The sequence below is a fragment of the Tenrec ecaudatus genome, chromosome 4 (genome assembly GCF_050624435.1).
Source record: "Tenrec ecaudatus isolate mTenEca1 chromosome 4, mTenEca1.hap1, whole genome shotgun sequence".
In the NCBI taxonomy this organism is placed as follows: domain Eukaryota; kingdom Metazoa; phylum Chordata; class Mammalia; order Afrosoricida; family Tenrecidae; genus Tenrec; species Tenrec ecaudatus.
In genome coordinates this window covers 101,170,891-101,186,511 of record NC_134533.1, presented here as the reverse complement: position 1 = coordinate 101,186,511, position 15,621 = coordinate 101,170,891, and the positions used below count along the sequence as shown (strand labels likewise).

Below are 15,621 nucleotides of genomic sequence, written 5' to 3'. Positions count from 1 at the left end.
CCTAATAAAATGTAAAAGAAGAAAAAAAAAATGTAAAAAAAAATAAAAAAATTAAAAAAAAAAAGAAGAAAGGATACTTTGAACCAAATATGAGCCATTTACAATAAACAAATATGCTCCACTGTGTTCTACCATGTAAACCGTTAGGAGAATAGAAATCCTTAGGAGAATTTAGACTTTACTAGGCAATTTCCAGGAAGCCTGAAGATTTCTAACATTGAAATAGTTTACTCTGCCCCAATTACAAGCAACTAGTCACTTCCCTGACCTATCGGTCATAATTCCAGAATCACCCATACTAACCATGTTCATCGTTCAGAAGGATTTGGGGGAAATTCTAGTATTTTCACAAACTATATATGTATGTATATATAAATATATATATGCAATTTTGTTAGATTAAGGAAGAACTATGCTGAGGGACTGACAATCTGTTGCATTCTTCTGCACTCACTGAGGTTACATTTTCAAGCATCTCTGAGATACATTTAACACTGAGTTGGTCCTTGAGGCTTTTTTCATTTGTTGGTTTAATTCCAAGGGTCCTTCTTGCAGGGTGACCATTGTTGAGTTCAATTTCCTGAAGAATGTTTCCTGCTGTGAAGTTTCTTAGAACCAGGTACTGGCTCTTCTGGCGCTCCCACATGTCAGCCCGCTGGGCAGCAGAGCTTCTGTTGTTGACAACACAGAAACTTTTGTGCATGATTTTGGATAATTATTTTGTGATACTATCTGAGAGTCTTTGCTGTTCCCTCCTCTTATTCTCCCCCCTTCTCTAATTATCTCTCTTTGTTTTCTTCATAATAAAAATTAAAGTAAAAGGAGAGAGGATGTTCTCCAAATAAGGCACTATTCTACAAGACTCTACAATGATGGGTACAGAATGCCTGTTGGATTTCCAGGAAGGTTCTATGGGTCGAGCATATTTGTCCCTCCATAGAATGATATATTCTAACTCCCAACTGTACCCTTCAAATAAGCTCTTCCATCCATCATTTGTCACATCCAAGTAACTATTACTACGTTCATCTCTGTCTCTGAGCACACCTAAATAGTTCTAATCATAAAATCTCCTTCCCTTGATGTGACAAATTCCTGCCTGGAGAGCTTTTGCCCAGTTTTTCTCTACCATCCATATTCAGAATTCTTGAAAATTATTTTCTTTTCCCAGGCTTTGATTCCTCACCAACCAATAAAAACATAATCCCTTGCAATGTGGCTTCCACTTCCACGCTTACTAAAACTATATTTGCAAATGTCACTGCAGGCAACAGCTGCTTCCAGATCTCCGTCGAAAGGCTTCTCCTCCCGGACTTGCATTGATGCCGCGCCACCCCGTCCTCCAACACCAGGACTGCTGATCTCGCTCTCCACCAGTTCCCATTCCTCCTCTGGGTTCCTAGGTATGTGTATATTCTTATGTTTAATGGCATCCGTCTCCTCGTTTGCAGCCTGTCCTTGAAATATTGAAAGAATGTGATTGTTTTAGTGGATTTCTTTGTAATGAAATCTTCTACACATTTTTTCCTATCCCTCCTTACCCTCCCAAACCCCAGGTAGACATCCCTAGCCCCCTTTAGGAATGTCCCCAAAGGTGCCTCAAACCCAGTGTGTCGCACAGCTCATAATCGCCCCCTCTCAATATCTCCATCCACTCCTTAAACACATCTTTCTAATGTTTCAGTTAATTCCATGCAACATTTTTGATCAATTAATAATATATTTTTAAATCAAACCAAGTCCAAATTCTGCTATTTGCATTTAGCAACTCTGGTTACAAAGTGTGATGGAGCTATTTATTGAAATATAAATTCCTCTTAATTAGGAGTTTTTTGTGTCCATGTTTAAAAGTTTATTTTTCTCTTTTAGATTTCTATAATTTTAAGGTAATAATCATAGTGTTCATCATTTGGTGAACTCTTTTGTCAAAATATATTGTAAAAAGCTTAATAATAATCAGAAATTTAAAAGAGAATGACATCTAGAGCCTTCTGGTAGTCCGATACAAATTGAACATGGGTCTCATTGTACCCTACTTCCCTTCAGCATGCTTGGACCTGAACAAATCGAGATGAAGTCTTTGTATACTGCTGGTATTCTGTGATTCAGAATGAATGAAGAACCATCATAGGAGTAAGGTCACAAAAGATTCAGAGGACTTTAACAGGCACCGCGTGGCAGAGGACCCTCAGCAGGTTTAGCTGTTGTTCAGTCATTTCCGACTCAGGAAGAACCTATGTAAACTAGATGAAATGTTGCCCAGCCCTGTGAAATGTATACACCACATTGGGCAATATAATATTCTGATCTATAGAGTTTTCACTGTGTAACTTTAGAAAATTGATTTTTAGGCCTTTCTTCTTTGTCTTCTAGGCTGAAACCTATCCACCTAGGGTGAAGGTTTGCAGCCTCACGGTAATACACAGTCACATACAGTAAAGATGGTACCCTTTAAAAAACAAACTTTTTTTCCAAAGCTATGTATTATTATTATTATTATTTTTACAAAACAACCTCATCATCTTCAAAGTCCTGTCCATTACACTTAGTACATCTGTTCAATCTGTAATGCCGTCCTTGGAGACACTCTTCAAACTCCTCTCTTAGATGACTGACAGCACCTCCCTCATTTTGTTCTTCACTTCTTTTACGATGTCTAATCACTGTCCTTTCATGTGCCTCTTCATTCGTGGATACAAAAAGAATTCACACGGAGTGAAGTTAGGTGAGTAAGTAGCATGGAGCAAGAGAGGTAAAAACTAGCCCACTAAGATGGCTGCTTGTGTAGGAGCATTGTTGTGGTGGCAAAAACAGTGCCCCATCTTCCCCAAATCAGGCTTTATTCCCCCCCCCCCCCCGCATACTTTTATGCAATCTTTTCAGAACCTCTAAATTGAAAGCTTGATTAACAGTCTGACCTGGTGGAAGAAACTCCAAATGCCCTATGAGTCAACATTTTCATTTGTTTGGGGAGTTGATGGACGTCCAGAATGAGGTTTGTCATCAATGGACATTTCATCTTTTTTGAAATGCGGGAACTCATTCACTTGAGTTTTTCTCAAAGTGCTGTCCTTGTAAATTATGCTCAACATTACAACCATTTCTGCAGCCTTTTTCCTGAAAAGGACACCAAATTTCACAGCCGCAGGCTGTTCTCTTAAATCATCCATCATAAAAAAAAAAAAAAAGAGGATTAAACAAAACTGCTTTCACAAAACAATTCACTGTGACAAGAGAGAAACTTCCCAGGTGACACCACTGGGCGAAATAACGCAGAGCGAATTGAATGATGCTCGCCCGGTGGGGAAAATGCATACTAGGAAAGCTCTGCTCCGCTCAGCGCAATGCCAATGTTTTTCAGGTACCCCTGTGTAGGACAAACTGTAGCTATGGAGTAGGTGCAATAGAAATATTTCATAAAATAGAATAAAATTTCTGAACTAGTTGAATAAACAATGTCTCCGAACAATTTGCGCAGAACTCGTTAGATGCTAACAGCCTAGAATGCAAAACCTGCTCCTGCTTTAAAATAGAGGGGGTGTGTGGCCCTGCAGGCTGCAAGCCATGTAAGGACCACCAAATCATCCTTATCCTTCCAGCTACGCCACACAGAGAGAAGGGCTTCCTCCCATCAGAGTGAGGGTGAGTCAGCTAAATGTTTGACCAAATATAGCAGGCGGACTTTCAAGCTCGTAATTTTGTATGGCCCTAGAATGCTGTTATAAATAGCCAAATGGCCGTTGACAGTTAAAAAGATTCTCTACCCCTAATGCAGGGGATACTCCAAACGCCGCATCAATTCTTCACTGATAGCACTAAAGTTCATTACTTCCTTAATCCCTTAAAACCCTCTCTTAAATTTAAACTGCAGTATTGTGTTATACTGTATGCTACTGTATTAGAAATAGGACACACCGATATGACTGTTTTCAGTTCATGTGTTTCCATGACTGTCTAATGTACATACAAGACACCCATTAAGTGTCATGCATATTTGGTTTCTGTCTTGAAAGCAGCACCAATGACTCAATAGTTACACGCTTGGCAGCTCCACATGCGGTTCAAATCCACAAGCTCTTCCATGGGAGAAAAGACCTGACCATCTTTTCACATTCTGATTCCACTTAGAAAACCCCATGCTGCCTTTTGGGTTTCTGAGGCTGCGGATCTCATTGGAAGCAGACTGCCTCATCTTTCTCGTACTGAGCAACAAGTGGGTTTGACTTTTTGGTTCCCAGCTCAAACCTCTCTCACATGTGGTTGATGTGAGTCAAAATCAACTGGACCGCATACGCCAGCACTACTAACAAAATCAAAGTGCCAGAGTCCGTCCCGGGATGGTGTGTTGAACCCATCCAGATTGTTCCGGAACACAGACCTGGTGACAGACTTCTGCACCTTCACTGCTCAGAATGCCTTCTGGAAGAGCTCCACTGTGGACACATATATTTCTGTAGGACAGAACTGACTAGACAGCAGCTGACAGCACCAAGAGAGCCACATATAGATCGTGGTAAATGTGATGAAGGAATTCAAGAAGAGAAAGCAGCTGAAAAAGGCCATTTCCAGCATGGCACTGAGTAAACCCTTGTGAAGAGGTGACATTTAACTGAAACAAAAACCGAAGAAAGAAAGTGCGCTGCTCATACGAAGAGCTGAGAGGAGAGGATTCCCATTAGATGTACAAGGTTTTAAGAGCAAAGTATGAACATTTATTTTTTAATTAAATAAGAATTCATACCTGAAAAATCATAGAAGTTTAGGTGAATTAAATTAGGATAATAATCTTACTATGCTAAGCGAATAAGGTTTTAGAGTTTCTTATATAATTTAAGATTTAAGTTTGAGGATAGACAAAATATTTTATTCAAAATAAATTTCTGCATTCAAAATATCATCTTTGTTCAGTTGATTATGTTAATAACAGAATTTCAATGCTCCTGATTTCAATGATACTGTGACATGTTCCTACCCTGTGTTTGGAATATACAGATTGCTATAAAAGAAAGCATAAAGTCTCTTACTTTACAATATAAGAAACAGTCAGAGGTCATAATATAAGCAAATGATATTAATCTTGTCTATCAATTGTTTTTATTTGGATGGAATGGCCTGAACAATAAGGAATAAGATAAATCTGTATCTAGATATTTATCCATATTTCATATTTAACTGCTTGTTTGCCTTGATGCAAAATAAAATTTCCAATGGTTTACAAACAAACATTTCTTATAAATATTTAACTTGACTTTATAAAAAGCCTAATTGCATCATTAAAAATTTTTTTACTCAAGTTAAATTAAATATGTTTGACTGCTTGTATTTTTGGAGAAGTCAAACAAACTCAAACATTTTCTTCAATGATGAGAAAAATCTAATTTGCTTTGTCAGAGCTTTCAACATTGAAATAAAAGTGTAAAGAATAGCAATTGACTTTCATTTATCTAACAATTATTGCCAATTTTCTGTATAATTCTGCTCTTATACTGATATTATAGTAATGCCAAGGCAGGAAATTAAATTTTTAAATGGAAATGAACTGGTTAAATGTAGAATACAGACCAAAAGGAACAAGATTTACATTAAATAAAAAGATATATGTGGTCATAGTCCAAAATTCCTAGTAAATATTAACTAGATTTTGTTGTATTATAAATATTATTAAATACATTTTATCTCATTTCATAATAATCTATATAAAATTTTATGTTCAACACTGTCCAATTCACACAAGAAAACTAAAGGTAGTTTTTTATTATTTCATTGTACAGAAGTGGAAAATAGAACTTAGAAGAGCTAAGAAACTTGTATAATGTCAAAAACTAATATGCATCAAGAAGAATCAAGAATGTAAATACCCCGGTCATTTAATACACATTCCGTTATGAATTTTCTACATCCTTCAGCTACATTTTTATTAACAAGGTCTGTCAAAAATGTCTGGTAGAGTAATTTATTTTGAAAATCAAGATTATCATGCATTCTGAAAATTGATAAAAAGTACTAAATCCAAGTCACTTATGGGTTTTTATGCAATCATTTTCTAAAGTACTTACTGAGATTGTTACAGGAATATAAAATTAAATGATGTTTTTCTCATGAGTCACTGTATAGTTAGTGCAACAAGCAATTACATAAAAATGACAGATTAGAAGTAAATCCTGCGATAGATCTATTTCCAAGGAATAGTAAAATCATGAATTCAGATGTGCAATTTGGGGGGGATAGTTATTCAGTTCTTACCTACAGAGTTGACATTGTGACAGTTTTAAGTGGTTATGCACAATTACCCACGTGAGAACAGGGGGAAAGTTCCTGATTTTGAATTTCACAGAGTGAGGTCAAGAGCATATAAAATCACATGACTTGTTCTGTACCTAAATTCTTTCCTTTTTTCTAGTTATGGTAAAAACATCGCATATGCAGGGACAGAGAGCATCAGAATAAGACGGGGGGATGCGCAGAATCGCTGTGCAACCATTCACAAGACTCTGCACAGAATCACTGTGCAACCATTCACAAGACTCTGCATCCAGTGATTTCAAGAAGTGGCGTATGGTCATGAACCAGTAGAATTGAAGGAATAAGTCCAAGACACACTATAATAACTGGAGAAAAGCAGGCTGTAGGCACTAAAAGAAGACCAACCGAAATGTTTCAACATGTTGATGCTGGGAGAGAAGCAGCCTCGGGCAGCTGTGCCCAGGAATTTGGAAGAGACCTGCCTGGCTAAGAAACTCTAAGAGACAATGTTTTGTGCCTATTCTACAGAAAGGTGACACACACAATGCAAAAATTATTGAGAAATATCCTTAACATCACACATAAGTAAAACTTTGATGAAGATAAATTAAAAACAGTTGCAATAGAAAAATACTGGGCTTTCTCCAGGCTGAAAGCCGAGAACATGAGAAAGGCAGTTCCTTGATTATAGAAAGGCACTCACCTGGGTAGCTTGCAACAAACTACGATTAGCATTGCAACGAATGGGAATTTCAGAAAACTTCATGGTGCTCCTCAAGAACCTGTACATAGACCAAGAGGCAGTCAGTCAAACAGAACAAGGAAATAATACATAGTTCAAAATCAGAAAAGGTGTGCAGTAGGGTCATGTGCTTTCACCATATTAATTTAATCTCTATGCTGAGCAAACCGTCCAAGAAGCTGGGTTATGTAAAGAGGAACTTTGGCATCAGGATTTCAGGAAGACTCATTATCAACCCATGATATGAAAATGACACGACTTTGCTTGCTAAAAGCTGAAGAGGACTTGCTTAAAGCCAAGAAGCAAGCATTGCTGAAGATCGCAGACTGCAGTAAGAACAAGAACTCAATATAAAGGGAAAAATCTTCACAAGTGGACCAATAGACAAAACTATAACGAACAGAGACAAGATTGCAGTTGTCAGTGGTTTCAATGGACATGGATTCACAGCCAGCATCCATGGAAAGCGGTCAAATAATGCACTGTGCTGGGCAGATCTGTTGCAGAAGACTGGAAATTATTAAAGATCACGGATGCCACTTTGCGGACTAAGAAATGTCTGACCCAAGCTATGGTATTTTAATGGACAAATATGCATATGAAAGCTGAACACTGAAAAGGAAGCCTGTAGAATAATTGATGTCAAGGTAGAGAATATTAAAAGTACCATGGACTGCCAGAAGAACAAACAAATTTGTCCTGGAAAAAGTACAGCCAGAGGCTCCCAGAAGTGAGGCTAGCCAGCCAGCACGGTTAATACTGGGTATATGTCATCCAGACACACCAGAGCCTAGAGAAGGACACCGTACTTGGTAGAGAGTCAACACAAAAGAAGAGGAGACTCAAGGAAAGGTACTGAGACATTGTTTACCACAATGACCTTCAACATAACAATTGTGAAGCTGTTGCAGGACCTGACCGTATTTTGTATTTGTTGTGTTGTACATAGAATTGTTGTTATTAATTGGAATCAACTAGAAGGCAACAGGGGTTAGTAAGTGAATTACTGTGTTCTCCTCCCATCCTTGGTACTCATTAAATAATAGTTCTGTTTGTGGGTAAAGCTTTTTGCAAAAATCTATTTATAATAGTCGTCATACAAGATTCCTCACATTGTGATTGACTTATTTCTCTTGGCATAATGTCCTCCATGTAAGTTTATGTTAGGAAACGTGAATAATTCTGCAGTGGGTGTATGTATATTATATTCATGTCACTGTTCTTATTTCCCTAGGGTGTACACTTAAACATGGCACTTCTGGAACACAGATACTCTATTTCCAACCTTAACGACCGTCTCTTGATCTATGTACAGGCTCAATAAGAACACAATTATTTGTAAGCTTGTACCATGTTATAATTCCACCAGTCGGGAAGAGAGTTCTGATCCGTACAGACCGTTACAACATTTGTTTTTGGTTTTTATTGTTGTTGTTTAACTTTGCTTTGCTACTGGGATGAGATACTAGCCAGCTTCTATGTTTTGCATCTTTCCAGTGATTAATGAGCACAAGTATTTCTTCCTGTGTTTGTTGGCCACCTGTGTGGTAGTATCTGTTCATGCACTCTGGTTTTTAGTTGGATTGTTTCTCTTGTTGTTGATGTGTGGAAGCGTTCTGTAAATGTTAAATGGAAGCTCATTGTGCAATATGCCTCTGACAAAAATTGTCCCCACTCTGTAGGCTCTTTTATTACTCTTTTGAAAATGTCCTTTGATACACAAAGGTGTTTAACTTTTAGGAAATCCCAGTCACATAATATCTATCTTCTGCTCCTTGTGTATTTATAGTGATGCGGGGTAGCCTATATATGTCATAAATTAGGACCACTGAATTACGAATTGGGCTACTGATCCAACAATTGGCACTTCAAACCAACCACCTGATCTGAGGGAGAAATATGAGGCTGTCAACTCTCATAAAGATTTGCATTCACAGAAACCCTATAAAGCAGTTCTACCTTGTTCCACAGGGTTGATCAGAGTCTGAATTGATCTGTTGACAGTGGGCTTTTTAATCTGCCTCTATTTTCTGTTCATGAGCCTAGTCTAACACTTAGGTCTTTGATCCATCTTGATTAGCTTTCCTTTTTTTTCTTCTTTTCTTGTAGTACATACATCACTACAATGACGTATAATACAATTTCATTTCAAAGTAATATAACAAAGTGTAGGTGGGCTTCAAGCTGACAACAGTGGCCAAGATTAACCCTTTTTCTTTCCTAAGAAATTAGGCTTATGTAATCTTTAGGAGACTTTAAATTATCACTTTGAGGAAAAATAGAAATATCTTACAGTGATATCTTTATATTTACTTGATTGCAAAATCTTTAAAACCTGCCAGCAGTATGCTACCCACTTACATGATAGTGAAAAGGAAAATATTTCAGTGTATAGTCTCATTTCAAATGAATTACTAACTTGCAATTCAGGATTTCATTTTCTTCTCTGGCATTTCACTTGTATTATAAAGGTGATGAGACAGACATGTACTGTTCTATCTTCATCTATTGGTCATGTGCTCCCTAGGCTTCTGTACATCCCATAAATTCTTATGCTTTCCCCACTATCCCAACTGAATCATGTCATTGATGCCCTGTTGTGCCCCCAAATATGTAAATAAAATCCCCCCAAATGAAATTACCCTCTTCTTCCGAAATGGCATCTCTCATAAGTCATTTCAGAACAAGAACAGATGATCTGTCTTCTCTCTCTTTCCCCCAAATCATTTTATGGGGGCTCATACAACTCTTATCATTAGACATACATACATCAAGTATGTAAATCACATTTGTACATTCATTGCCCTCATAATTCTCAAAACATTTGTTCTCCACTTAAGCCCTTGGCGTCAGCTCCTAATTTTTACATCCTCCCTCCCTGTTGCCTGCTCCCTCATGAACCCTTGATAATTTATAAACTATTATTTTCTCATATCTTACCCTGCCTGAAGGCTCCCTTCAACCAATATTCTGTTGTCCATCCCCCAGGGAGGAGGTTATATACAGATCCTTGTAATCGGTCCCCCCTTTCCACCCTACCGTTACTCCACCCTCCCAGTATGACCACACACACCACTGGTCCTGAATGAATCATCTGTCCTGGATTCCCTGTTTCCAGTTCCTAGCTGTACCCGTGTACATCCTCTGGTCTAGCCAGATTTGTAAGATAGAATTGGGATCATGCTAATGGCGGTGGTGGTGGAACCATTTAGGAACTAGCAGAAATTTGTATGTTTCATCATTGCTACATTGCACCCTGACTGGCTCGTCTCATCCCCGCAACCCTTCCGTAGGGGGATGTCCAGTTACTTAAAGATGGGCTTTGAGTCCCCACTCAGCACTCCCCCTCATTCACAATGATATGTTCTTTGATGCCTCATACCTGATGCCTTCAAAACCTCATGATCACAGAGGCTGTGTGCTACTTCCAAGTGGGCTTTGTTGCTTCTGAGCTAGATGGACCCACGTATACTTTCAAGTCATTAAGAACCCGATTGCTATATAGTTTGATAGCCAAGCACCATCAGCTTTCTTCACTACATTTGCTTATGCACCCATTTTTTTTCAGCAATTGTATCGGGGAGGTGAACAAACAATGATATGCCTTTTTTCTGTGATGCCTGATAATTGATCCCTTCAGCACCTCATGACCACACAAGCTGGTGTGCTTCTTTCATGTGGGCTTTGTTGCTTCTGAGCTAGATGACACTTTGTTTACCTTCAAGGCTTTAAGACCCCAGATGCCATATCTTTTAATAGCCAGGCACCATAAGCTTTCTTCACCACATTTGTTTATGTACCTGCTTTGCGGGATAGAGTCGGGAAGATGATCATCACAGAATGCCAGGTTAATAGAACAAAGTATTTTTGCATTGAGGGAGTACTTGAGTGGAGGCCCGATGTCCTTCTGCTACCTTAATACTAAACCTATAAATATATGCATATAGATCTATTTCCCCATCCTCTTATATAGATATATTTACATATGTACATGCCTTTATTTAGACATGTATAAATGCCCTTTGCCTCCTAGATCTCTCCTCTATTTCCTTTCATGTTCCTCTTGTCCCATTATCATGCTCAGCCTACATTTTGGTTTCAGTAATTCCTCTCAGTTACATTACCCTTGATCAAGCCCTACCAGGTCTCCTATACCTCCTCACCCAGATTTGGATCACTTATTGTTCCCTTGTCCCTGGGTTGGTTAACACCACTTCCTTCCCCCCACCTCCCCCTCTCAAATCCCCCCCCGGGAATTGTCAGTCCCGTTGTTTTCCCCTCCAGATTGCTCGTGCAGCCTATCTTATTTAGATAGACCCACAGAGATAACGTGCACAAAACAAGGCAGAGCAAAACAAAGCAACAAAAGAAAACAAAATAACAACAAAAAGCCAATAAAAAATAACAACAAAAAAGAAAAGCCTTAGTTGTTTCAAGGACTGTGTGTTGGTCTGTAGGAGTATTTCCTGGTTGAGTCTGATGGGGTGCCAAGCCCTAGCCCGAAGGTCTATTTTGGGTATTCGCTGGAGACTTCCTTGCTCTGTTCCGCTTCCTGTTCTGTTGCATGCCCTTAGTGTGTTGCCTTGGTGTGGTGGGATCAGATGGGGCAGAATTCCTGCACTGTGTCTCCGGTGTTGTTCCCTGGAGGCCTATGGGTCAGTGAAGGATTCCATGACTCATAATGAGACTGGTAATATGGTCTTCTCTGTGGATGGGCTGCTCTCAGCGGAAAAAAGTTGTCCTCAAGGGTTGGTGCACCAGGATGTGCTCCACTCTCTCTTCCTTCCCCTTCATTTGCTTCTGTGTGCTCTGATCAGACATGTCCCTCTCCCTAAGCTGCAGCTTCAGTACTTTCCTTTGAAATAAACTCTTCTGGGGGGCGGGACAGATATCCACATAGTTGGGTTTGGGGCCGGCCTCTCAGACCTCTCTACTGGTTCCCAACCCCATGCTGTCATGTTGTATTATGCACATCTTGGAGCACTGGGTTGAAGTCTGGTCCCTCTTTCCCTGTGGAGATATAAACAATACCCTCTCCTTGGGTGGGTTAGTGCCCTGTTGCCCCACTACTTTTGTTTTTCAATGTACACAGGTGTTTTATCTTCAGTATATCCCATTTGTCAATTTGTGCCTCCTCTGTGTTTGTGTCTTTCCCTATTACAGAAATTAATAAATACTCCACTCCACCAGTCTCCTTTTTTGTTCTATGTAAGTTTGTGGTCCCTAAATTCAGTTAAATGGACCAGAAGTGTCATATCACTATTGACAAGAAAAGTTTATTGACACTGCTGGTAGATATCTTGAAAAGAATGTTCAATGTAAGAAGGGTTATCCTGGTTATCCTGCTGAATACTTATTAGTAGCCTGACAATCCTTTTTGCATTGGGAGTAAGACTCCATAAGACATGGAGACGGGAACAAAGTGGTAGTGATCCAGAGTAGTTAACCAGAAGAGAATTCTCGTAGGATGTTTCTTCAGTAGATGGACTATGCATATATAGGAGTTTTGTAAAGGCTCAGGTTTGCATGATCCCACATGTGGGAGCATGTGGTGATCAGTAAATACTACAAGGTATATGTTACACAAAGAGAACAACTGCCCAATAATTTTCTGACTCCTCTCAATGTTTGGGTATCCAAATTGTGGATGAACAGAAAGGGTCTTAAAGAAGAATTTTCCTCGTTAGGGAGGGGGGAGCGGGGAGGGAGGGGCAAAAAAGAGGACCTGATGCAAAGGGCTTAAGTGGGGAGCAAATGCTTTGAAAACGATTAGGGCAAAGAATGTACAGATGTGCTTTATACAATTGATGTATGTATATGTATGGATTGTGATAAGAGTTGTATGAGCCCCTAATAAAATGTAAAAAAAAAAAAAAAGAAGAATCTTCTTTAATTCTGTTAACTACCTAGCCTAGCTGATCTAGTACACTGTGGAAAGAACCCACATGATCAACATCATCTGTTATAGAATTCAGGACTGACTTCACACTGATTCCAGGGGGGTTGGCGCAGAGGGGGCGGGGTGTGTGAACAAATATGAACAGAATCTTGCAGCATGGTGGTTTGAAACCTTTCTAGTAAATTTCTCTTAGATCCCAAAGCATAGAGCACAGTGTTGAAACCCAGGTGTAATTGTAGCATCCACTTATGGAATAATTATTCATATGGCTGTTTTAGCTGGTTAAGCTCAGCAGAAAAGGAAGGTGCAAACTTGCTTAATAAGTTATGTAATAAGTTATGTAATAAGTTATGTAATAAGTTATGTAATAAGTTATGTTTCATTCTCTTCCGTTTTTGCAACGTTCTATTAGAGGTGAAAACTTTTGAACGGCTGTGAACTTCAAAATATTATTCTACTAAGTCATTCTTCATTTCCTTAGAAGGTGTTTCTTTGCAAAGAGCAGTGGAAACTATTCTGAACTTGCATCTTTTGCCTGGATGTGACCTCATTAGAGTCTTCTTCATCTGCTGTGCAATCCCTTCCTCATCCTCTGAGTAAGATGTAGATTATTCACTTTCACTGTCAGCATGCGGACTTGGAGCTATTAATCTTTTCCTTTGAGCATTAGGCAATGAAAGAAATTTACTTTTATCACTGCATTTCAGGTGAACCTTGTCTGAAATAGAGTGTCCCTTGCAATTTTGAGGTGTGTCTATTGTTGCTTCAGGATCAACCTTGAATTGCATGGAACACTTTTGTTGTTTTTTTTTTTGGTGCTGTTTTTCTTCATTTTGAAGTTACTTTAGGCATTTGTTCAGAATTTTCAATTTTGAAATGAATAAAGTTTACTACTTCTATCTGCATCTGAGCCATTTTGCAAGGATTCTTGAAGATCTCACCCCCAAACTTCCACATAGTTCTGATTTTTTTTTTTTTTTAAGGACTGCTTGGCCACCTTCTTCCATGTCATATTCTGGCTTTGTTACTATTTCTGTGTGTTGACCAAAGCAACATTAGCTCCTTTTGAAATTCAGTTTCTCCTCTCCTATCAGGAATATGAGTAAGAACAACATCACCCCTCACAAACTGAACCTCCAGCATCTCGTCTTCCTTCAATTCCAGTTTTCTCATCACAGCTAGTTCCCATGAGGGCTGCAGTTCTGGCCGCCTGGTGCAGCTGGTCACTGCTGGGATAAGCAGTTGCAACAGGGATGGATACGAAGGCCCCAATCAGAAAGGTAAGTACCAAGAAGAGATGTTGGGAGAGTGTAGCACCAGAGAAGATGTGAGGCCCGCAGGAGGATAGAAGGCCTCCAGCGACAATTTGTTAATGAGACCCTTTCAGTTTCGTTTTTTAGCAAATGAATATTTAGTTTTGCCAGCACCATTTGTTAAAGATACTAAACTTTTCCCATTTATTAGTTTTGGCCTTTTTGCTGAAGATCAGCTTTCTATAGGTAGATGCATTCACTTCTGAGTTCTCAATTGCATCCTGCGTCTGGGTCCCTGCTGTGCAAGCACCAGATTGTTTGAGGTGGCAAAGTGTGAACCTCATTCTTGGTTCTTGATTCATGTTGATGTTAACTTCTGCTAAATCAGATCTCACTAATAGCTATCCTAATTACAATAGAACAAAATACGTCACCATCTCCTGCCAGCATCCCTCGCTATTGTACTTGAACCCATTGTTGCAGTCATCGCCTCAACCCTCGACGTTTTCAAGCTCCAGTCCTTCTTCAGGTAGTGTGCCACTTAAGAACGCGTCCAAAGTACACACGATGAAGTCTCCCATCTTTGCTTCTAAGGAGCATTCTGGATTTTCTTTTCCGAAGATAGATTTGTTTGTTCTTCTGTAGTCCCTGCACAATATGCTTGGTCAACAAAAGATCTCCATTCTCCTTCAGTCTACCTTATTCATTGTCTAGCTTCCACATGCAGTTGGGGCTGCTGTGGCTACTCAGGTGTATCTAGTCCTCATCTTGGCGTCTTTGGGCTTTCACACTTAGAGAGGTGCTTACAGCAGGTTCCCTAATGATTTCTACATTGCTCTCTCCATAAGTGTTGATTGTGGATGCAATTATGATAAATTTCTCAAACACTTCAATATTTTTTCCATTTATCTAGATTTTTCCTTCTGGTCTACTTGCAGGGATTTTTGTTTTCTTTATGTTGAGTTGTAATCCATACATAAAGCTATGGTCTTTGAGTTCAGTTTTTCTTTTGTTTTTATATCTTTTTTAGAAAATCATTTTATTTGGGTTCATATAGTTCTTATCACAATCCATACATACATCTATGGTGTCAAGCACCTTTGCACATATGTTGCCGTCATCATTCTCAAAACATTTTCTTTCTACTTGAGCCCTTGGCATCAGCTCATTTTCCCCCTCCTCAACCCTCCTTCCCTCATGAACCCTTGATAAGTTACCATATTTTTCCCCATGTCTTATACCAACTGCTGTCTCCCTTCACCCATTTTTTGGTTGTCTGTCCCTGTAGGAGGGGCTTATATGCTGATTAGTCCTTGAGTTTTATGAGTCGGTGCGTCAAGTCCTCTTCACTTCCAGCAAAGTTAGGTTCTGTTGTTTGCACGCCAAAGGTTCTTCCTGAGCCTTCTCCTAACCCTGATGGCATGCCTTTCTTCCTGCAGTCCGTTTGAGAAGGTCGTTAGCTCAGGATAGCTACCAAATCTCTC

General features: G+C 39.2%; 1 pseudogene; it reads right to left on the bottom strand.

Moving 5' to 3' along the window:
* Nucleotides 1-1,182: 1,182 nt before the first annotated feature.
* Nucleotides 1,183-14,057, bottom strand: LOC142445973 (origin recognition complex subunit 2-like; annotated as a pseudogene).
* Between the last annotated feature and the right edge of the window lie 1,564 nt (nucleotides 14,058-15,621).